The 23579-nt window shown below is 40.4% G+C and overlaps 1 protein-coding gene across 2 annotated transcripts in view; it reads left to right on the top strand.

Annotated features, from left to right (window-relative positions):
• EML1 (EMAP like 1) overlaps positions 1–23579 on the top strand; it is a 134252-nt gene that overhangs the window by 57486 nt on the left and 53187 nt on the right. The window lies entirely within an intron of this gene.

Below are 23579 nucleotides of genomic sequence, written 5' to 3'. Positions count from 1 at the left end.
CTCCCCCGACCCCGTCCCGTCAGGACCTCTAACAGGTCCAGACTGAGTGCTGGTTACAGGTTCCCTCCCTCCCCCCCCCTCCCTCCCCCTCCCTAACCTCTTAAAATAACCGGCTAAGAATCTTATCAGGGGCCTCTTGGCACGTCTTAACTCGAGGCCCCTATCTAAGCCCAACCATATATATATGTATATTTCTCATCTTTCTTCCTAAGAATTCAATGTTACATACAGGAGGATATCTATCTAATCAACCATTCAGACACTGACTAAATCAAGGCTTCATTAGCATCTGCAATATGCTGCATTACATACTTTCAAGGCATCTGCTGTGCATTATATTACCTTGAGTGATCCCCTGTGCCTAGATGTTTTTATAATTAAGCTCTTCTCTCCAATCTTAATATGATGCCCAAGCATTCATGAAAAGCAAAAGTTTGTATTAAAATATAAGATAATACCATGTTTCCCAGAAAGTAAGACCTACCCCCAAAATAAACCTTAGCTTGATTTTTGGGGGTGGGCCTAATAGAAGCCCTACCCTAAAAATAAGCCCTAGTTTTGGGGTGAGGCACATGCCTAAAAATCAAGCTAGCGCGGGGGTGGGGGGGAGCTGCCCCACGCACCCCACACCCTTACCGGTGCAGCCGGGCCTCCCATGAATCCACACCTGCCTCACCTCATGGGCCCACTTGTTCTGCAGTGCCCCTGGCCTGCGTTTCACTCTCAGAGGCCTTCAGGAAATGCCTCTGCAGCTGAGAAAGGAGCTCCCAATTAAGTTCCTGCAGTTTTCTTTGTAGGATTTTTCAGGAATAGTTTGCCATTGCCTCCTTCCTAGAGCTGAAAGAAAGTGATTGGTCCAAAGTCACCCAGTTAACTGTGCCTAAGACGGTACTAGAACTCAGTCTCCTGGTTTCTAGTCTGAAGTCTTAACTGCTACATCAATAGGGGTAGAAAAAGCTATTCTAGCCATATTTTATGCATGGCTACTCTTGAAAAATGCCTGAAAATTTCAGTTAATGCAACATGCAGTGGCTAGACTGCTAATTGTCTTATGAAAGATCTACACTGCCAGATACAGTTTAAGATGTTGGGGCTCTCCCCTGTGGCTTCCAGGCTATGCAATGCTTTGCTGTCAGTCCCTCTCCTTATTTATTAAGGAAAAGGACATGAACTTTAGTTAATTTTGTTTTTAATTGCATTTACTTGAATATTCCTGGTATGTTGATTTTAAACTGCAGCAAACAACTTGAATGAGAAACAGAATATAAGCAGAGAAGCATGGTAGGATTCAGACCAACTTAGGCAAGTTGTTAGGAGTTTTGATATGAAATAGCTTGAACAAAGCTTATAAAACTTTCCATCACTGAAAAAGGGTGCCAACACTGTTAGTTCTGCTTACTCCAAGAATGTCCAAGGTCTGTAAAAGAGGTTACACTGCTTTTACCCTATGGGTGACATGACAATACAAAGTCACGTTGGATAATCTTGTTATGGCAGTGGACCAACTTTATTTTGTCCCTTTCATTTCAGTCAAGGATACAACAGGTTCAGTTCAATTGCACAAAAAAGCCAGAATGCTCCAGGTTTTTTTTAAAGTAAAATAGTTGCACTGAGCCTATCTATAATTATCTGATAATTTGTTATGATTGTTTAAAGCTTCACAATGTAGGGATTTAGCAGGTTGACCACTCCTAATATAAGAGGAGCCATTGATCTGGCACTGCATTTTAAGATCTGACTGACAGTGTCCAGGAATGTATGTGAAAATAGTGAAGTTGGTAGTTTCAGGGGCACAAATGATGACTCACCTCTTTTATGTGCACATCAATGTGGCATGTATTACAAAAGGGCCATGCTTCAACTACCACAACTGCCATATTTACTTTGTTGGGGTCTCCCCCCGCTTCCTTCAGTGCCACTCTCTTAGACACAGGTCTTTCCCATTTTTGTTAAATTCTGTTACAGAGATGCCAGGGACTGAGTCTAAGGACTTACGAATAGAAAACTTTCCATGACCTTTTTAAAAAACATAGTAGATAGATGAATCAGCAATAGCTCAGTTAGGAGGCCAAAATGAGCAGCTTGGTTTTGCATTAAAACAATTAAAATAATGACATGTTCTTGCCTAAAGACCCTGAAAAGATTTGTCATTTCGCCATGCATTAGCTGTTCTCCTGTAGCCAGCATCCTAAACGTGTGATTCTTGGCTGAACAAATATGCAGAACTGTGAAATAATCTTTCCTTCTTTCTGTCTGTCTGTCTGTCTGCCTGCCTGTCTCTCTCTCACACACACATACATACAGAATCTGGCTAGTCAACTGCGTATTTTGATTTGGCAATGATTTATGAATATATGAATTCTTAATTGCCCTTGCAAATCTTACCTTGTCTAAATTATGATAAAATATATCACAGTTTACCAGAATGTGTGATTAAGCTATAGTGTTGTTTGCTACATGAAGAATATATCATAATGTTCTTAGAGGAGCTAACTTATTCTGCATTATTGTACATCAGTTACTTTGGTTTCTTCCAGCACTTTGGAGGTTGGCCAAAATTGCATTCCCTACTACCATATCTGTAAAGCTGAATAGTTTTAACAGTTTAATAATTGTCAACTGCTATATAAAGCACAATATATATACTCCTGGCAAATTTATTCAGAAATATGTCTGAATTTACTTTATAGTATGAAGTTACAGACTTTCATATAAGTAGCCATGAAAGCCAACTGGGTGACCAGTAGAAAGAAGGATAAGAAGCTATGGATGGAAACTAATCAAAGAGAGAAGCACCTTAGAACTACAGAGAAATTTCCTGACAGTTAGAACAATTGATCAGTGGAACAACCTGCCTCCAGAAGTTGTGAATGCTCCAACACTGGAAGTTTTTAAGAAGAGACTGGATAGCCATTTGTCTGAAATGGTATAGGGTTTCCTGCCAGAGCAGGGGGTTGGACTAGATCAGAGGTCCCCAACCTTTTGGGCACCAGGGACCAGTTACATGAAGAGAATTTTTTCTGTGGATCGGAGAGGGCGTGGTTTTGTGTGCTGCCTGCATCCAGGGGATGGGGCTTTGCTTGTTTCTGAGGACCGGTTGCTGGCATGCCACGGCCTGGTACTGGTCCACAGACCAGGGGTTAGGGACCCCTGGACTAGATGACCACAAAGGTCCCTTCCAACTTGATGATGAAGATTAGTATGGGGATGTGAAGAAGCTATTTTCAATCAATCAGATCTTATCAAACAGGTTTATGCATGTGCTACCTCATAAGCAAACTATCCACACAATTAGACAACATAACAGCATAATAAATACATGTAATCAATTGTCACCTCAGCAGGGGGTTGGACTAGAAGACCTCCAAGGTTCCTTCCAACATCATCATCATCATCATTATTATTATAAAACTTTTATTCATAAAACATGAAATTCAGTCAACTGAACACTCAAATTGACTGGTACTAATGATTGACACGGGTTGCTGCCAACATCCTAGGTATCAACCAGGTATCTCCTTAAAATGTAAGATGTTCCGAGTAGCACAGTTTTTCGTAGCTTTGCTGGAGTTATTGTAGGAAGCCGCAATTTCTTGATGCATTTTGCAAACTTTTTGAACATAGTTCCCAGTGCCCCGATGACAATGGGTATCACTGTTATACGTTTCATCCATAATTGTGCAGTTTCGATGGCCAGGTCGCGGTATTTTGTAATTTTTTCCAGTTCTTTTTCTTCAACTCTGGCATCTCCTGGTACAGTAATATCAATCAACTGTATGCTTCAGTTCTCTACGACTGCGATATGTGGCGTGTTGTGTTCCAAATGGCGATCTGCCTGTATTTGGAAGTCCCACAAGATCTTCACCCTCTCATTCAAACTTCGTTTTTCTTCTTCTACAGTTTGGTGGATTTGCAGTAGCCCTCTGCCCCCTATTCTTTGGCAGGTACAACCTGTCGATGTCACTTCGTGGATGTAGAGCATGGTGCATGTTCAAAAGTTTACGCATTATATTATCATCATCATCATCATCTTGTGTTAGTCATTGTCTCTCAGCCCAACTCATGTCACAGGGTTGTTGTTGTGGGGAAAATAGGAGGAAGGTGTCTTAGGTATACGTTCATTGCCTTGAGTCATTCGTAAAAGTAATAAAAGCAGGATACAAATAATATAAAAATAAGTAGGACTAGAATCTTTATATTTGAGTTGAGGAACACTTAATTTAATGGGAATTACTTTCAACTAAATATGCTGTATGTACATTCAATATACATATCTGTACAATTCTTGATTTTTTGCATGTTATGTGCATCAGGATGTTTCAAATTGAAAAAAATTAAGTACTTCCTCTGGGTGATCACGTGTATAGTAAATATGCTATACTGAACTTTTATCAGTAAAAAGTCATTTTCAAATAATTTTGGATTTCCTCCAATTCTATGTCACTAATTAGATTTCCTTGTTCGCATCAATTAAAGCTGCAGTACTAGGTAAGAGCACTTAGGAGGAGTAAGGCCGATTACTCTGCTAAGTAAAAGCATTTAGGTTTGCACAGCACCATTTTAATTATTTAATTATTTAATTATTTCGGATTTTCTAGGATGTAGGTGAAAAGCTAGAACAGAATCTTGAGAGCCAGTTTCAGAAGCATTTTAAGCAATAAATAAATAAATAAATAAATAAATAAATAAATAAATAAATAAATAAATAAATAAATAAATAAATAAATAAATAAATAAATTGCCCAACATCTCCCCGATTTTCAGAAGCAACAGGCAATGTATTCTGCTCTTAGACCAGCATCAGAAATGACTGGTTTTCCTTCAATAATGCTTTTTTATTGATTGCATCGCTCCGCCCTCAGTAATTTCCAGTTTCTGCCAGATTTTTTTCGCCACAATCTCTTTTTTTCTCTTCTTTCTCCTTTCACTTTCTCTCCGTTGGGCCTCCCGCGGTTTCCCGGATCTTTCCCAAATAATCGCCAAATTTCCTTCCCGTTTGTTCAGGCTTCTCGCCCCCGACTCCTTATTTTGAAGGCGAGGGAGGGGCTGAAAGGAACACTCTTCCCACGACTGGGCGGGGCAGAGATCTGTAGGCTGAAAGGGCGTCGTTTGCAGTCGCTAAAAACCGGAAAGGTTGTTTCTGCTTATCAGGAAGATCAATGTACAGAAAGAATGATGTGTCAGGATTTAAGACTGTTGGAATTTATGGTTTTCCTCAACCGATGGAGGCAGTAATTCCTGATCAAGTTCTGGGAGCGATAAAAAGGCGTTCTGCACATGCTTGGCAGCCCCGTTTTTCTAATTACGCTTTCATATTTAGATGGAATCTCTTTGGCAGAATCTTCTGCGCTGCAGCACAGGCATGCAAGCAGCCATGCGAGCAGCCTACTGTACTTCATGTCCCAGGGATTGCCTATTTACTGTTTTACTCGGGGGGGGAGGAGGGAGCAGGAAGGAGCCCGTTCCAGAGAATTGCCCCGCACGTTCCCTCTTTTTAAAACTTCGCGTCGGCTATTTTGATCCTTGCCCTTACAGAGGGGTCTCCTTAAAGCGCGCCCTATTTGTGGATGGAACAGCCTTCGGATCACCACCCGGGTAGTTGCACGTACCAATCCTCTTAGCCGTGCTGTGGTGTCAAGGTTGGAAGCGTGATTAAAGGCTGGGTAGCGGCGAGGTAGCCTCTTTTATCTCCCTAGGAAGCCCCAGAAAATGCTTTATTATGCCATCACCCTTCCAAAGATGCTATTCGGCTCCCTTCGTGCGGAGCAAGTGAGCTTTGCTATTGCCTTCTGAAAGAAACGGATGGCAACCTCAATTTGGAACGAAACGCAGCCCGCTCGCCTCCCATTCAACGGGAAACGTGGTCCATATTTTTAATTTTTTTTGCAAGTCGCGAAGAGTAGCGTCGCCCTTCTCAACTTAGCTCTTTTAACAACAGGCGACTTTATTATGCCTAACTCTCCCCCCAATCCAAGACTCCGAGAAGCAGCCCCATTCTCCCCCCCCCCTCCCCTCCCTTCTTCCAGCAGAGGAGAGAAGCGGCAGCAGCGGCCCAAGCCACGGTGGAGTGAATGCGTTGTCATGGCAACTGGCAGAGGCAGGCGGCAGGCCGGCCCCAGCCCCAGCCGCCTCAGCTTTGCCTCCGCTTTTGCGCTGTGTGGGTGAGAGATCCGTGCGCCCGAAACAGCAGAAGAGCAGTCCGAGTTGACGAGAGCGGGTGGGGAAAGGAGGGAAGAGAGGTTGGAAGGAGTGATTTGGGCTGGGGGCGGCGGGGGGAGGGGGGAAGCGAGGATCCCAAGCGGACGCAAGAGGGGCGCGAAATTGGCTTCGGGAGGATGGAGGACGGATTCTCCAGTTACAGCAGCCTCTATGACACTTCTTCGCTTCTGCAGTTCTGTAATGGTAAGGGAGGAAAGTAAGGCATGCGGGCCCGGAGGGAGAACCCCGAGATCGAGGGCCGCTGGGGATGGGTTGTGGGTGGGTGGGGATCGCCCTGAGGTCGGAGCGGCAGGGGCTTCGGTTTTGTGCCTGGCAAAGATGGGTTGACTTGGGCAAGTGAGATGGGTGTGCTGGAGAAGCTGGCCTCCGCCAAGCTCCCAGCTTTCCTGCTTTTGGAGAAAGGGTGAGGCCTTTTCAGGGCTTTCTTGGGTTAAGGGGAGAACAAGCATTGGCTTCACCAGCACGATCTTATTCTGCCTGACCGAAAGGAACGCTGGATTATTTTAGTTAGCTTCACGAGAAGGCGAGGGAGAGCGCCAGAGCTGCCTGCCCGGGGAGACTCGCCCACTACAGGATTGCGTTGACGTGTGTCTGATATAGAAGATCGTGAAGATTATGGAAAAGGAAGTAAAAAAAAACAAAACAAAAATCCCCTCACCTTCTGCGTATGGAGGGAGGAAAGCAGTTTCTATTTCTGAGTTTAACTTCTAGGAACCGCCCCGCTATTAAATGCTGGGTTGATTGACGTGTTCTCTTCTTTCACAACCTTTAGTTCTAAATAAGCAAGGAAAGCGTTCGTAATTATAAAAGAATATACGTGTGTGTGTTTGTGAATCGTATTAATGGTAGTCTTTGAACTTTTATGTCATTCGGATGGTGAGTTTTGTTCCTTGGCATGTTGCAGTGTCTGAAAGATTTATGGTTTCTTGTACAGTTATTTTTAAAGTAAACAGAAGTCTTGAGATGGAAAATATGTCGGTTTCTAAGCTGTGTAGTTTCTGACTTTTTTCTTTGAAAACATATTAAACCAAATGGTGTTCGGGGATGGTCATGTAACAAAACGCAGTTTAATTTACAGGAAACTTGCAATAAAAATTTAAGACAGAAGCCCTTCCTATATTGGGACTAATTAGATAATATATTAATGTATGGATTGTCAGTTGGACTTAATAGGATCTTTTAAAAATGGAATTTAAAGAATTTGTAAACATGCTAACTCAGTATTGACTAATAGTATTTAACATGTGAGTAGTACAGCATATAAAAGTTTTGCTGTTAATTTAGAAAATCTTTGATTTAGAGTGCATGTTTCTTTGCTTGAAGAAATTATAATTCATAGATTACAGTGTAGTTCACATATTATTTATATTTGAGTTTGCAAAATAACAACTATATAAAATAGCATATTTATGTTGGACTTTGTTAGTGTCTATTTTTGGCAATGATAGAAAAAACAAAATTACTCTTTTAAATAAGCTAAAGTTTGGGATTATTTAAAGCAATTTTTATACTGTGTTGTAGAAATTAAATATCTAGTTTGCATCTCTTTTTCATTGTTTGCTTTTCTGTTTAGATCTATAGACGTATTTAAAATCAGTAAAGTTAAGAACAGTAAATTATAGTTTTGGATGGATAAAACTATATATCTATTGCATTCAATATAAATTCATCTGTGCCTTTCCCCTGTGAATTTAAAGTTATCAGGATTACCTGAAGAAAGATGTTGTAGAACTGGACTCTCAGCTTGCTACCTTGGATAGATCAGCTGATAACATAACTTCTGTCTTATGAACAGGAGAAGTAGAACTAAGGTTCTATAGTACTGGTTTAAAAGGAAGATTGTTTCTAAGTTATGTTAATACTTCAGAAGAGTATTCTAGTTATAGAAAATGATGTGAGAGAAATTTGAGTGCATATGAATATTTTATGATTTAAATGAAGGAAGCTTTTTGCAGAATAGTTGGGAAAACCTGGACCCCTCAGATATTGTAGATGTAGAAGTACAACTTCCATCTTCTTTTACTATTGGCCATGTTGGTTAGATATCAGAGAGTCATAAATGCCTCTAGATATTGAGCAAAGAAATGGAATGTTTGCATTCTATTCTTTTTAGGGGATTAATTCTACAATCAGGATTCTGCTATAATAAAGATCTTGCCTTGCTTTCTACTCTTGATGGTGTCATCTGATGAAGATTCATACATTGTATACTGGCTAATGCGAAGTTGATTTTTTTCCCCGGTGTTTTGGCCACAAAATCTTAGGATTTAGACTTATTTTGAAGTGAAAACAATTTTGAAAGTACTATTTAGAATAAAATCTTCAGAAGTAATGTAGACGTGCAAAACATCTACAAGTTGTGGGCCTGATCCTTCTTAAGAGTACAACCCAAACACAAAACTTAATCATGATATTAAAAAGTATAGAAATCCCACAGCATAGTGGCCACGAAAATAAACAGGATTGGCCCCAACATCACCATCTGGAAACTTCCAGCCAGATAGGATAAGAATCTATGCAAGTCAGACGTGAAAAACCACATACTTCTGAAAGCATTTTGTTGTCTTAGCTACAATTGGATGGGTTAGCAGACTGCTTTAAGTCATAAACCCCAGTGCTTGGATCCATAAAGCTTGCTAAGCCAAACTGTGTCATGGCATAGACATTGTGAACCAGCTTGCTATGGGTTATTCACCAGACCAGGATTAGGAAGTAATCACCTAGGAAAACATTTGACAAAGTATTCCATGTAGTGCTAATTTGCTAATTAGCAAAGATTGTTAAATATTTGCTGGATGTCATAACAAGTATATATGCAGTAGGTGCTTTGTAAACTCATGAATACTGAAAGAATGTTAATCAATGGTTTCTTATCAAACTGGACAGAAGCATCAAGTAGACTTCTTCAAGGATCAGTCCTAGGATCTGTTTTTCATATTTTTAATGACTTGGGTAAACACATGGGAGAAAGCTTCTCCAATTTACAGCTGACTAAAATTGGGGGGGGGAATAACTTAAGAGCCAGTTTGCTGTAATGGTTAAGATATCAGGCTAGAAATTAGGAGATCACAAATCCTGCCTTAGACAAGAAGCCAGCTGGATGATCTTGGCCCAATCACTTTGTCTCAGCTCTAAGAAGGCAAGGGGAAGCCACATTTGTAAAATATGCCATGAAAACTGCAGGATCTAGTCTGGACAGTTACCAGGAGTCAACACTGACTTGAAGACACACGTATGCATTCAAACATGCCACACACACTTCTTAGAAAAGTAAAATACAAAGCTATATTGAAAGATTACAGAAATGAACAGAAAGTAATAATCAAATTTTTAGGCTTGTTCATTCATGACTTGGTAATGGACAAGCATGCAAACTTTGCATGTATTACCAAGACTCAGCTGAGCAAAAATGGCAATATCACCCTTTCTGAGGTCTGTAATCTTAGGTTTTCGATCCTTCACCAGTTTTGCCATCAGGAATATGGAATTGAAGGTAGCATTAAACTGTATATTGTATCAGTGACTAGAGACTCTTCCTCCTGAGATAGCAAGGTACAGGTAGTGCTCGGCTTAACAAGAGTTCATTTAGTGACTTTGAAGTTACAACGGCACTGGAAAAAGTGACATATAACCATTTTTCACATTTACAACTGTTGCAGCATCACCATTGTCATGTGATCAAAACTCAGTCACTTGGCAACTGACTCATATTTATGACGGTTGCAGTGTTCTGGGATCATGTGATCACCTTTTGCATCTTTCTGACAAGCAAAATCAATGGGGAAGCCAGAGTCACTAAAAAAACGTGTTACTAAATTAACAATTAACAGTGATTGACTTAATTGTGGCAAGCACCATCATAAAATGGGCAAAATTTACAATTTTCTTGCTTAGCAACAAAATTGTGGGCACAATTGTGATCGTAATTTGAGGGTAACCTGTATAAATATCTGTAAATTTGAGAAAGTTGGAATTTTTCTGGTGTATCAGTTGCCTGCTGTGTGGCAGAATCTGTTTAAGCTGCTTGATTTTGGATGTCTTTAAGGCCTTGCAGAACTTTAAGGTGCCCAGGGACCAGTTTGGGTATTTCTGTCAAGTTTCCGACGTATGGGCTTTTCAAGTGACTCTTAGGCATTGTTTACCTTAAAAGTCCTTTATTAGCCTAATACACCGGCAAATGCTTGCTCGAAGGAAGCTGGAATCTGAAATCTCCGCCCCCCCCCCTTGCACAATATATTAAAACACAATTCTCCACCTTTCTAATTTTGTCATTAATCATATTCTCCTATTAATTTAAAGAATCAGTTTCCCTTCTGTTAGAAAACCTGCCAAGCTCTTACCTTCTTTGATTTCAGATGGCCTTGAGGAACAATCCTCCTCTTCCCCCCTCCCAACCTTAATCCAATCTCTTAAAGCAATACACAAGTTTAACATATGAAATGGCTACTTCTTCATCTCTTGTCAAGCAATAACATTCGATATTGGCAGCGTTGACAATTATTCTGGTAACAATGGACTTTCTCAGTCACTGTTGTGAGCTGATTTTCAGGATCCATCCATCCAGACTTCAGCATGTGCACCTGCTTTTCAATCAAATTTATATTTATTTATAACATCAATATCAGAACATACAGTAATTTTATTAAAAATTACAAGTGCAGCAATAAAAATTCATACAAACTAAAAAAATAATATAACAGAAATAAAACATAGTGTAGTAAAGAAAAACAAGAGACATACCTACACACACACACACACACACACACACACACACACATATAAAAGAAATATAAAAAGAAATTTTATTCCCCTATCACAAGTATAAGCAATTTTAGTAACTTAATACTTTCTCTTAAAATACTACAAATGATCTCTTCTTTCCCATCTCTTTATCTATAAGCAAATCTTTAAAACCTCATCATCTTGGTCTAAGAGACTGGCAAAATTCAATTAAAGGTTACCAGAAATAACAGGATATCTATTTGAACCTTGATCAATTAAACCAACTTTATATTCTGTCCATTTACTTCTAACAATCTTAATATTTTGTTCTTTAAATAATGTTCTAGAACTTGATTTTTTTTCTTTCTTTCTTGTTCCTTTTCACAAAGTTCTTCAAATCTTTAACAAGTCTCTTTTGCAAATCCAATATAGGAAGATAGTCCAGTTCACACTCTTGCTTTGTTATTCATATATCCCTTTTAATGATTAAGACGTCAACTGGTTTGTTTTGTATGTTCTCATAAGGTACAACTGTCTGAAGTAGTTGTAGACAATCTGAAGTCTTCTCCTTGTCCAGAAAGAAATTACAAAAAGCCTATCTCAGTGATGGCAAGCCTTTTAGAGATAGAGTGCCCAAACTGCAACCCAAAACCCACTTATGTATCATTGGGTGACGGGTGAGCATGGCCCTTTGGGTGGGTGTGGCCAATTGGGTGGGTGTGGCTCATTGGGTGGGCATGGCTGCAGTGGTAATGGCAGACTGGGTGGGACTAAAAAGTTCAATCAATCAATTCCAACTTTGTGACAACTTTTTTTTCCCCGCGAGAAGTTGAAATTGATTGATCGAACCTTTTTTTTTGTACATGGCAGCAGAGGCCTAAAGTGAAAAGGTTTTATAAAAGCCAGCTGAAGGTCTGGGACTGGGGCGATGGTGCGCATGCCCACAGAGAAGGCTCTCCGTGCCACCTGTGGCACCCATGCCATAGGTTCGCCACCACAGGCCTATCAACTCACTAACTCTTCATTCTGCTGTAGTCATTACTCTGCTTTTTTGTGTGGAGTTGTCTTTTATTTCTTGCCTGGAATATATGAACATCTTAATTTCTGTTTGGGTCCTGCAAAACTAGTTGCAAATGTGGCACTTAGCTTAAGCAAATATACAGAAAGTGTTTCTCTGCTCCTGCCACTGCATTTGAATGCTGTCAAAGCAATAAATCACTGTATAACTCTAATTGTTGCCTTCAACAATTAACTATTTTCCTGCCTGCAAAGTAATGCTTATCTTGAACTCAGCATGCATAATTTAGTATCTACTATACTAAATCCTGTGCTTGGAGTAGCAAGAACATTATGATGAGGTGGCAAATTATTATGACTATCAGAATTTTGATCTTCAAATTCTCTCCACCCTGCACTACAGTGACATGCTCTCAGGCTGTGCTGTCTGCCTCCATCTTTGGAGATCTTCTTTTAATCCAGGGAACTCTTTGGTAGTGTCCTTGAATGTTTTCAGCAGCCAAAATTTCCAAAATGTCTTTTTATTTTATAGTTTTTTTCTTGTGTAAACCACTTGGAGTCATCAAGGAGTAAGGCAGCATAAAAAAATTGATTGATTGAAGACAGACAGATGTCCCACTTAGTTTGCCGGTGATCATATTCTTCCCAACTCCAACAGTAGATTTTTCTTCTTAATCTATTTGATCTTTTGTTGACCAACTTGCCTTTAGAGAACTGTGCACATGAGAAACCTTACCTATTCCAGCTCAATGCATCATGAGATTATTTTATTTCCTTTATCTGTCTGGGAGATCATGTGACATGCAAACAGGGCTTAGCTGCTCCATTCTGTCACAGATTTGATCCGGTAATTTGAGGCCCAACCTGTGAAGTGGACATACAGGAAAGCTCACCCTTGTCGCTTTGCAATCATGTAATTAGATAAGGCATAACCACCAGCCATCGTTAGATGACTCCTTAGTCCAGTTGAGACTGACTACTGCCCATGATCTCCCTGGGTTAAATCACTTCAGGGATGGGGACAAGATGGTTATTAAAATATTAATATAAGGGTCGTAAATGTTTTATTTTAACCCTTGGAGTATGTTTTCATTATTTTTAATCATATTTTAGGGAATATAAACAGGAATAGGAGCTTGGGAAAGGAGAAAATCAAAGAAAAAATAATATGAAAATTAAGCGTTGATGAAAAAGCACTGAAAAGAGAAGGATATTATGATTTTAAACAACTTACATTATAAGCACCTTAGATCAGCTTACAAAGATCTGATGTGTTATTGAGTATTCAATCTTAATGTTTCTAATCTAATAATTTTCTAGTATTAAATTGGGACAGTGAAGAATTAAAAGCATTTGAGGAGGTGTCTAATTACTGTAGAGGCTGAGGAAGAAGTTAAGAGTAGAAACGTTGCTCTGAGCCTAATAGGGATTTAGTAGCAAAAATTTCTTGCTTGCAGCGCATAATTTCAATTTACTAACAGTTACCTTCAATTAACACCAAGTTACAGGAATCAAAATGATGTGAGAGAAATTGAGTGCATATTAATATTTTATGATCTACTGTAAATGAAGGAAGCTTTTTGCAGAATAGTTGGGAAAACTTGGGCCCCTCATATATTGTAGAAGTACATCTTCTACCTTCTTTCATTATTGGCCATGTTGGTTAGTCTTAGAACAGCATTAATGGAAACAGAGAGGAATGCTCTAAGGCTGGCATGTCAAACTCATGATGTCGCTTGATGTATTTGCAATGGGGTGGGTGCAGTTTTACTGTGACACATCCGGCCTGTGGGCCGGCAGTTTGACATGCATGCTCTAAGGAAATTATATTAAACAACTAGTTAACCCTTATACTGTAGGGAGACCCGGAATAGGGGTGGGGAGGGAGGCAATAACTAGGGTGAATGTTGCAGTGCCACCGCGGTCACTTGTAAGGGTGAACAACTGTTGTGCCGCAATATTTGTAATTTTGGGATCTGCTCATAATCACAAGGGGTCGCTTATTGCGTAACTTCAAACATTCACTAAGGGAACGCTTGCAACTTGGGGATTACCTGTATTAATATTCAATATTTTTCATCCATTAAGTCAGGGCTTTTCAACCTTTTCACCCATTGTACCACTTTTAGGTTATGGCAACATCTGAGTACCACCAGTCGACTAGCAAGGTGTCAAAAACTTCATGATCAAAAAAAAAAAGGAAAAAAATGATGAAGTACAGGTAGTCTTCAACTTACAACAGTTTGCTTAGTGACTGTTCAAAGTTACAATTGCACTGAAAAAAGTGTCCCCCAAGTCACAGCTGAGCAAGACACTTGCCTGCCCGCCCAGTGGCGCTCTTCTTCCTGTCCGAGGGTTTCATTGTTATAAGCATTTCTGTTGAGGATTGGCAGCAGAGGTGGGGTGGGGGGGGTGTTTGGTTTTTATTCCCCCTGTCTCCTGGGTTGTTGCAGCAGGTTTTGGTTACTGCACATGACCCTGGGAGACTGTGACCATCATTAATATAAATCAGTTGCCAAGCATCTGAATGTAAATCACAAGACCCTGGAGATGCTGCAACATTCCAGCTGATTGGTGCTTCTTCTGGGCTCAGAAGCACCAGGATCTGCGCCGAGCTCCAGCTGGAACCTGGCACTGATCCTGGCGCTTCCGCTGAGCCCTGACAGCCCTGCAGCTCCAGCCATCTCTTGCTCAGGCTTGTGCAGTGCTGCCACCGGTTCAGCTCATTCCCCTCCCCAGCTACCACTTTTCTAGGATGGCCGCGTACCACCTGCCAGGTGCCAATGTACCACAGGTGGTAACCATACCACTGGTTGAAAAGCTCTGCATTAAGTGTTGCCCAATTCACCTTTTCTTTCTCTTCTTTCTCCTGGCTGAGCAGAAGAAGCTTCTTTTTCCTTCAGTCTTTTTGTTTCTAATTTCTCCTCTTTATTGCCTGTCCTGGTAAAGTTCTTCTTCCTTCCTTTGCCTTGAAGGCCATTTACAACAAAGAAGGACACATTCTCATAGGCTCTTATTAATTAGATTTATTGAAAAGAAAAACAAGACAGGTTACGCACTCTTAGAAACTAGATATACTTTAGCACTTCTTTTCTCAGTGAGTTCATGAGGGCAAGAATTCTTTGATCCTCTTGTCTACTACTTGAAGCAATGGGGATGTTGCTATGTGCTTTCCTATTTTTTGTAATATATTTTATTAATTTTTTAAAACATAAATCACTTAATAATTGGTGAACAGTGTGTTCTCTGGGTTACATTTGTAAAACAATCACTAACAATTGATTTCTATAATCCTTAATCCACATAATAGTTTCAGTTGATTTCCTCTTTTCCCAAAATATCCTCTTTTGCAAACATTGAGTTAATACAATTCTTATTGCTTTGATAGATAACAAATATATAAATTTTTCCCAATAGTCCTAAAAATAATCACATCAATGTAATGTTTTTTTCCTATCCAATCATTCTGGTTGCCTTATCATAGATCCTGTTACAGTCCTTATTTTAATTTGTTTCTCCCACCAAATTCTAGGTATTCTTACTGGTTAAGATTTTCTCAAAAATTAATTACATTAAAAAATTTAACACTATTTTTCCATATGAACCATCTCACACTTTTACATTTCTTAAGGAATAGATAAATCAATGAAAAAAGAAAAGAAAGGATAACAAGAAAAATAACATACTACTTAAAATATATATCCCTCCTAAGCTAATATATATTTATTTCCTAAATTTCTTATTCTTTTTAACCATAATTAAAAATATGTTTAATCTTTAAACATTCCATTTAATACATCTAGTGCATCTAGTCCTTTAATTCTTATTCAAAGCATTTTTATCCATTATAATTTTCTTAAATTCAATCACATTTAAGTATCTAAAACATTTCCTTTATCTAAGTCATTTCAACTTTTTTATATTAGTCATACTAAGAAAGAGAATAAAAAAGGGAAAAAGGCATACTATATTAATTAGGGAATTCATCCCTCTTAGAATGACATATATATCCCAAAAGTTTTCTATTTCTTTAACCATATTCAAACAAATGTTTCTTTTCTAAGTATTCTCTCTGGTAAGTCCCATCATCTATTTTCTTGGTTTCTACTTTAGTCTTTTTCCTTTGCCCAGTATCTTTCTTAATCAATGTATTTTGCTGAATCAAAAAGTTTTTCCATGTTTGTAAATGTTGCTGTAGATATAAAAAGTAAATCAGGTGAAATGTCTTTGTACAGGGCCTCTGCCTTTCCATGTTTGTTGCAAATCTTTTTCTTTCAATGGAATTGTCAACTCTACAGTGAGCATGGCTGCAGCTATTTTTTTCTTCTAGGTCACCACATAAACGGGGGGGGGGTCGCCAAAGTGCTTTGTTAGTCAAAATAATCTTTTGTCCTGTGGAAACCAAGGTCATTGGCTGCTCCTGCAACCAGGGAATGGGCATTGCATAAAAAGCCTGCCAAATGAAAATATTGGGGAACGTAGTTACTTGCATAGTTTTGTGGGTGGGATATTATACTTTATAATTGGGTAATTATTACTTGTGTATTCAGAGTTGGTTTCACTTTTGACTGTACTGATACTTTGTAACTAATAAACATGTTCCTTGAAGAATTTTCAAGCCTCGGAGTTCTGCTTTATTCGCCTCTGTCTGTCGGAACCATGACAGTAATGTTATCTACAGTGATTTATTTGTAAAAGAAAAAGGTGCTGGAACTCACACATGTCATACAACCCGCCTTGCCTACCCTACAAGGTTCCATTCAAAAAAGGTGCCGGAACTCCGTTCTGAGCGTTCTATGGGAAACGCTGGTTATCTATAAATATAAATGAAAACAAAAGCAAATAAAATTAATAAATATTAAAATAGGTTAACATAATATACCAATGAGTTATAACATTCTTTCAATGGAGACAAAATTGTCAATTGTATTAATAAGAAATTGATAAGGAGAAAACACTTTCTGATTCTCAACATTCATTTTATTACAATATTCATATGTGGATGCTTTTTGTACAGTATGGTGTTTTTATCATCCCAAGTCATGCTTGATGATATATCCTAATGCATGAAACAAAAGGTTAAGTGTTTTAATATTTATCTCATAATCCTAAGGTTGGAAAGGACCTTGGGATGCCTTCTAATCCACTCTCTGCCTAGGAATTTGCATACAAGTACCAAGCCAAATAAACGGCTGTCCAACCTTTGCTTGGAAACCTTCAACTCCCAAGACTCCTGGAAGCAAACTTTAATCTTTCTCTTTAAAAATAAGTGGATTTAGAAGTACTTGCATTAGCATTCATTATTTATATGCAATTTTGTTTCTTGGGGCCAAATTAGATGTAGTGCTTTATGTATCACAAAATTGTGTTGTATTGAGAACTGATTTTTCACTAGAATAATAAGGCATTATACAAAAAGAAGATGTTTGCTACTTTCCATTCGCAGACACTTATCACTGTTTCCCCAAAAACTTGAGTTTCACTGGTGCTATGGAAGTGGGAAGTAAATTAACTAGCAGTTAACTAGCAGTTTTCTTCCTCAAAACCTTGTCAATGAACAGTGACCAAATTCTGTACCAGTCTTAATGAGATAAATATATGAATAATCTTAAACCAAATTCAGCTTTGATGCGATGCAATCTACACAATTTTTCTTGGCAATAGTACAGAACTGCCATTGTGTTATTCAGAAATATTTAGTAAGGATGTACAATAGTTCTTCAAAAAGTGGAATCTACTATTTGTAAATCTTCAGATATTTTTTCTTAGAAAAGGCAGCACTACTTTAAGAAGTTGAAAACAAGCACAACGTTCAAACTGTCAAGTACTTTTCCAGAATTAAATGCCAAGAGCTGTGCAGTCCTAAAGTTTAGCCATTAGTCCTAGAATCTTGGTAATTTCTCATTCAAATATTATCCCGGTACATTTCTGATTTATTTCTGAACGCAAAGTTTGTCAGGTTCAATCATTTGTTGGGACTGATAGTGATACAGAAGTTAGTTTTTAAAAGTTTGCCTTGATTTTGAGTTTCTGATGGTTAATTTGTATTTTCTGTGTGCTGCATTTTAATGATTGCAAGCTGCTTTTAGTATTTAAACTTAGTGCAAAAAATAAATCAAATGCACTCACAAATGTGCTGTTTGAAATAATATGACTATGTATAACATTAGAATGCAGTTTATCTTTCTCAAAAATGAAACAATTCAAAAAGAAACTTGGAATAAAGTTTTTCCAAATCAAACATTTTTATCTCATATTGTTATAATTCTTTTCAAATTCCTGTTTCTTCAATTATCTATTTGCTCAAAAGAGATTTCTGACCACTGAAATCCCATATAGTTATTTTTTTTAAAAAAATAATTTGATTACTGCAGTCATATTTTATGGTAAAAACAGCAAGTTTAATGGAAAAACATAAACCTTTACCAACCAAGTAGTTGGATGCCTCAGAAATCCAGAAAATTGCACAGCTCTAGCTTCCAAATGAATACAGTATATCTTGTGTAGTTGCACATCATGGAACTGTTTGATGTCTCACTATTCATAATCACATGAGCTGCAGTCCTGACAAAACCAGGCTATATTTTTTGCTTTCAGTTAGCATTGCCAGAAAAACAAACTGCTCCACCTTTCATTATAGAGAGACTGGAGCTTACAGCAGAAATTGCTTAGTTAGAGACTGACTTAGTTTATGAGCTAATTGTGGTTAAGCTCCATGTGCCTTTCCCCACACACAAAAGGAGAGAATGTTCAACATCATCATCTGTAAGTAAAAGGAAGTATAAAAACTCTGGGTTGACCTAACTTTGTTTGAAAACTAGGATCTGGACATTTTCTTTTGTTTAAAGCTTTGCTACTTCCATTTTTTCCACTGCTTCTAGTTTCAATAATCTCCAGAGCAGAGACCTTGAATTTACAAGAACAGACTGGACAAGTACATAGACTACCTTGAACAATCATACAAATCAAATATAAGATGTACAATTCTGTTTGCTTAATGGTTTCCAAAATGTGACCAATGCATTATCAATTAATATGTACATATTTTTAAGTTTTTCCACATGTGTTTGTGTATTCATATTCCTCATCTCTTGTAGGCTTAGGCCATCATTCCTAATTTCAGTCAGATCCTGACAGGCACTGTTTAATTCATATTTCATTGTACTGTAATTGAACATTTAATTTTGAGAATTGTTTTATGGTGTATTATGTAACACTGATGATTAATGTTAAATTTGAATTTTATTTTCCTTGGAGCTTGCTGGGTTATCTTTGGGCTTGGGTTTGACAGTCCTCAAAATTAAAGCAAATGCAGTGTCACTGCAGTCATGTGATCATGAACTGGGAGCTCAGCAATCGTGACACAGCATCTTTAGTCATGTGATCTCCATTTGCAACTTTCTTTGCCAGCTTCCTAGAAGCAAAATTAATGCAAATGGCAACTACATGACATCCTTGCTTAACAACCCATAGTAATTCATTTAATGATGACAACTGGAAGGGTTTGAATTTTCATTGGTAAATAAGGTGGTTATATAATGCTGTGCTTTACGTTGCTTAGTAATGGAACTTCTGGCACTTCCACTTGCTGTCATTAAATAAGGACTATCTATAGTTTGTATTTCTTCAGTTAAAAGATGGGTTTAAACTTCCCCTCTTACCCTTCCTATTTAATTAACAGTGCTTAACTAAACACTGATGAGTAATGTTTCCAATGACATCACATATTAATTAGAATAAAATAAAAAATGGTGTGATGAGTATTTCCATTTACACTGTTTTGTGCAAGCATATGGGCATCTGTGATGAACTATTTTTTTTCCTTCTGTTTTACTGTTTCCAATTCTCAGGGTCCCTGCATTTTTCTTGGCAAGAACTAAATATAAAGATCCTGCTTTTTAGTCTATAACAAATATACCAGAAAATAGTTTCTATAGTATTTTTCTTTTGTCTAGCTCACGGGTCGGCAACCCGCAGCTCCAGAGCCGCATGTGGCTCTTTAAGCTGTCTCCTGCGGTTCCCAGTCCTCCTCCGCCATGTGCAGTCCCGGAAAAAAAAAGCGGGACTCAAAAAGTTCACCAATCAATTCAAAATGCTCACAAAAAAAACCTCCCGAAGTTTGAATTGATTGATTGAACTTCTCAAGCCGTTTGTGGGACTGCCCACAAACCTCTTTGCTTCTTCAGATTGCAAAGGGCGGCAGTGGAGGAAGCGGAGGAAGAGATGGGAGGACTTGAATGGTGAGTGGGCCCTTTTTCTACCTGCTCCGCAGTTGAGGGCGGCCAGTCTCGGGGTGACCAGGGCCTGCCTCTTCCCTGCCCGGCAGGTCTCCCTTGCCCTGCTCTGCCGGCACCTCTGCAAGCCTCCGCCAAGAGAATGCACGGCAAGCCTCCACTGCCCGATTCTCGACGGCTTGCCATCCCCTTCTCTTGGCAGAGACGTCTCCGCTGAGAGAAGGGGACGGCAAGCTGCCGAGAGAATCGGGCGGTGGAGCGCTCTGCTGAGAGAATCGGGCAGTGGAGCGCTCCGCTGAGAGAATCAGGCAGTGGAGGCTTGCGCATTCTCTCAGTGGAGACTTCTTTCGGGGGAGAAGGGGCAGCAGAGGCTGGATCCCCAAAAGAAGTCTCCGCTGAGAGAATCGGGCGGTGGAGGCTTGCCGCGCTTTCTCTCGGCGGAGACTTCTTTCGGGGTATCCAGCCTCTGCCGCCCCTTCTCTCAGCGGAGAGAAGGGGCAGTAGAGGCTGAATCCCCCGAGAGAATCGGGCGGTGGAGGCTTGCCGCACATTCTCTCTGTGGGGATCCAGCCTCAGCTGAGAGAAGGGGCGGCAGAGGCTGGATCCCCCGAAAGAAGTCTCTGCAGAGAGAAGGGGACGGCAAGCCGCTGAATCGGGTGGTGAAGTGCTAAGCTGAGAGAAGGGGAGGCAGAGGCTGGATCCTCCGAAAGAAGTCTCCGCAGACAGAATGCGCGGCAAGCCTCCACCACCCCATTCTCTCGGCAGAGACTTCTTTCCTGCGGCCCGGCTTTCTCTTGCAGAAAGCAAGCTAAAACAGAGTGAGGGAGATTGCCAGGAACGCGAATCGGTGCATGCTGAGAAATGCCGATCTCGCGCTGCTGCAATCTCCCTCGCTTGGTTTCAACTTGCCTTGCTACAAGAGAAAGCAAGCTGAAACTGAGCGAGAGATTGCAGCAGTGCGAGATCGGCGTTTCTCAGCACGTGCCGATTGACAATCCCCCTCATTTTCCACTTGCAGAAGTCGGGGATGGCCATAAGGATCAGCTGGTAATTCCCTACGGGTGCCCCTTCCAGACGTTCACGCAGGTGTGACACACACACAAACGAGGGGGGAAACAACGCCGGACTGCTGGCATCTCTACCAGCCGTTTCTGAGTAGGACACACATACACACACACACACACACACACACACACACACACACAAACACACATGGGGAAGGGGGGGAAAGGAGGGTGTCTGGCTTTAAGTGCAGGATGGCTTTAAGTGGCAGAGAGAGACGAGAGGCAAGAGCAGGAGACGAGGAGTCAGCCTATGTCTGTGCACACGCACAGACTTAAACAGAGGCTTTCAAACCTGACAAGCATGCATATGTGGATATCTGCAACTGGTTGTTGCAAAAAATAGGATAAAAAGGGGGAAAAGTGGCTGTGACTATTTAAAGACCCACCCCCCCCTTTTCCTTTCCTTTCCTTCCTCCTCTTTGGCACTGTTGACTTCTGCTCCTCCAATCCTGGCTGCTCCTCGCGGTCCCTGCCTGACAGCCGCTGCATTCAACTTGCTTGGTAGACTAGGGAGAGAGGCGCCCCCCCCCCGCTTCTTTCCACTCCTGCCATGGTGATTTCCTCAGAGCGGTGAGCAGCTGCTTGCTGGACAACTCCCGAAAGCTTTCTTCCTCTCCCAGATCTTGCCTTACTTGCTCATCCTCTGATGTAGGCTTCTGCTGGGTTTCCTCAACCTCCCCCCGCCTGTTTTATTTTAACCCCACCACTGCCTCCCTCTTTCGCAAAGCCTCGGAAGATTCTTCTTCCCGTCAGCCTGCTCCTCCGCTTCTTTGGAACCTTCACAATAGGTGGAAAGAAGTCCCAGAGAGAGAGAGAGCGCAGGGTGGAGGGAGAGCAGTCTTTTCTGAGGGAGGAAAAGCCAGGACGGCAGAGCCGTCCATACCAGAGGTAGACGGGGGTGGGGCTGGTGCACGTTTTGCCTTGTTTTATTTATTTTATTTATTTATTTTATTTTATTTTAATCCCATTTATATCCCACCCTTCTCCGAAGACTCAGGGCGGCTTACAATCTAAGCACAAATCAATGTGCTTAGCAATAGCCTTCATTCTATGTATATGCCTGCTTATTAGGGCTTTCGCCCCCCCCAAGCGGTATTATTACAAAGTCAGCTTATTGCCCCCAACAATCTGGGTCCTCATTTTACCTACCTCGGAAGGATGGAAGGCTGAGTCAACCTTGCGCATGTGTGTGCGTGCGTGCATGCGCGTGCACATTTTGCGGCTCCCAGTTTTCTGTGTGTGTGACGGAACCGGTTCCGAGTGGCTCTTTTGCTGTTTCAGGTTGCCGACCCCTGGTCTAGCTCTATCTGGATCACACAATTTATATGAAGGTATTTATAGTTAATGGGAGAAATTCACATTTCTGCACCTTTTGTATAATTGACTGCATACACAGAAACTGCAGAGGAAATGGGAAATTACATTCTTTATGAATTGCTGGTAGAATGTTTCAATTTGAAGGAGAATTAATTGAATTCCACCTTGACAAGAGTTATTGTTTTCTAATAAAAGCTGCAAATGTATCCATATCTCTGTTTGTTTTGGGAAAATACTTTCCTTCAAATAGTTTTTTTTAATTATGTTTAGGGTTGCAGACCTATTACCGTATTTTTCGGACCATAAGACGCACTTTTTTCCCCAAAATTGGGGGGGAAAACAAGGGTGTGTCTTATGGTCCGAAGGTGATCCGTATGGCCAGCCCCAACCTCTGCAAGTGGAGCACAAATCGGCATGTGCTAAGAAACGCCGATCTCACGCTCCTGCACGCTCCCTTGCTCGGTTTCAGCTTCCCTTGCTACAAGAGAAAGCAGGCTGAAACGGAGTGAGGAGATTGCCAGGAATGCGAATCGGCTGATCTTGCGCTGCTGCAATCTGCCTCGTTTCAGCTTGCTTTCTCTTGTAGCAAGGGAAGCTGAAACCGAGCGAGGGAGTTTGCAGGAGCGCGAGATCGGCCGATTCGCATTTCTGGCAATCTCCTCACTCCGTTTCAGCTTGCTTTCTCTTGTAGCAAGGGAAGCTGAAACCGAGCGAGGGAGTTTGCAGGAGCACGAGATCGGACGATTCGCATTTCTGGCAATCTCCCTCACTCCATTTCAGCTTGCTTTCTGCAAGAGAAAGCCGGGCTGCAGGGCCACCTCCGCGGGTATTGCTCTAATGCAGAGAGGGAAGGACAAAGAGGGAGGGAAGGAAGGAAGGAAGGAAGGAAGGAAGGAAGGAAGGAAGGAAGGAAGGAAGGGACAATGGGAGAGGGAGGGAGAGAAAGAGAGAGGGAGAGAGAGAAGGAGAAAGATTTTTTTTCTTGTTTTCCTGCACTAAAAACTGG

The sequence above is a fragment of the Vipera ursinii genome (genome assembly GCF_947247035.1).
Source record: "Vipera ursinii genome assembly, chromosome: 1".
Classification (NCBI taxonomy): Eukaryota; Metazoa; Chordata; class Lepidosauria; order Squamata; family Viperidae; genus Vipera; species Vipera ursinii.
The sequence above is the reverse complement of the archived record's forward strand: the minus strand, read 5'-3'. Positions and strand labels throughout refer to the sequence as shown.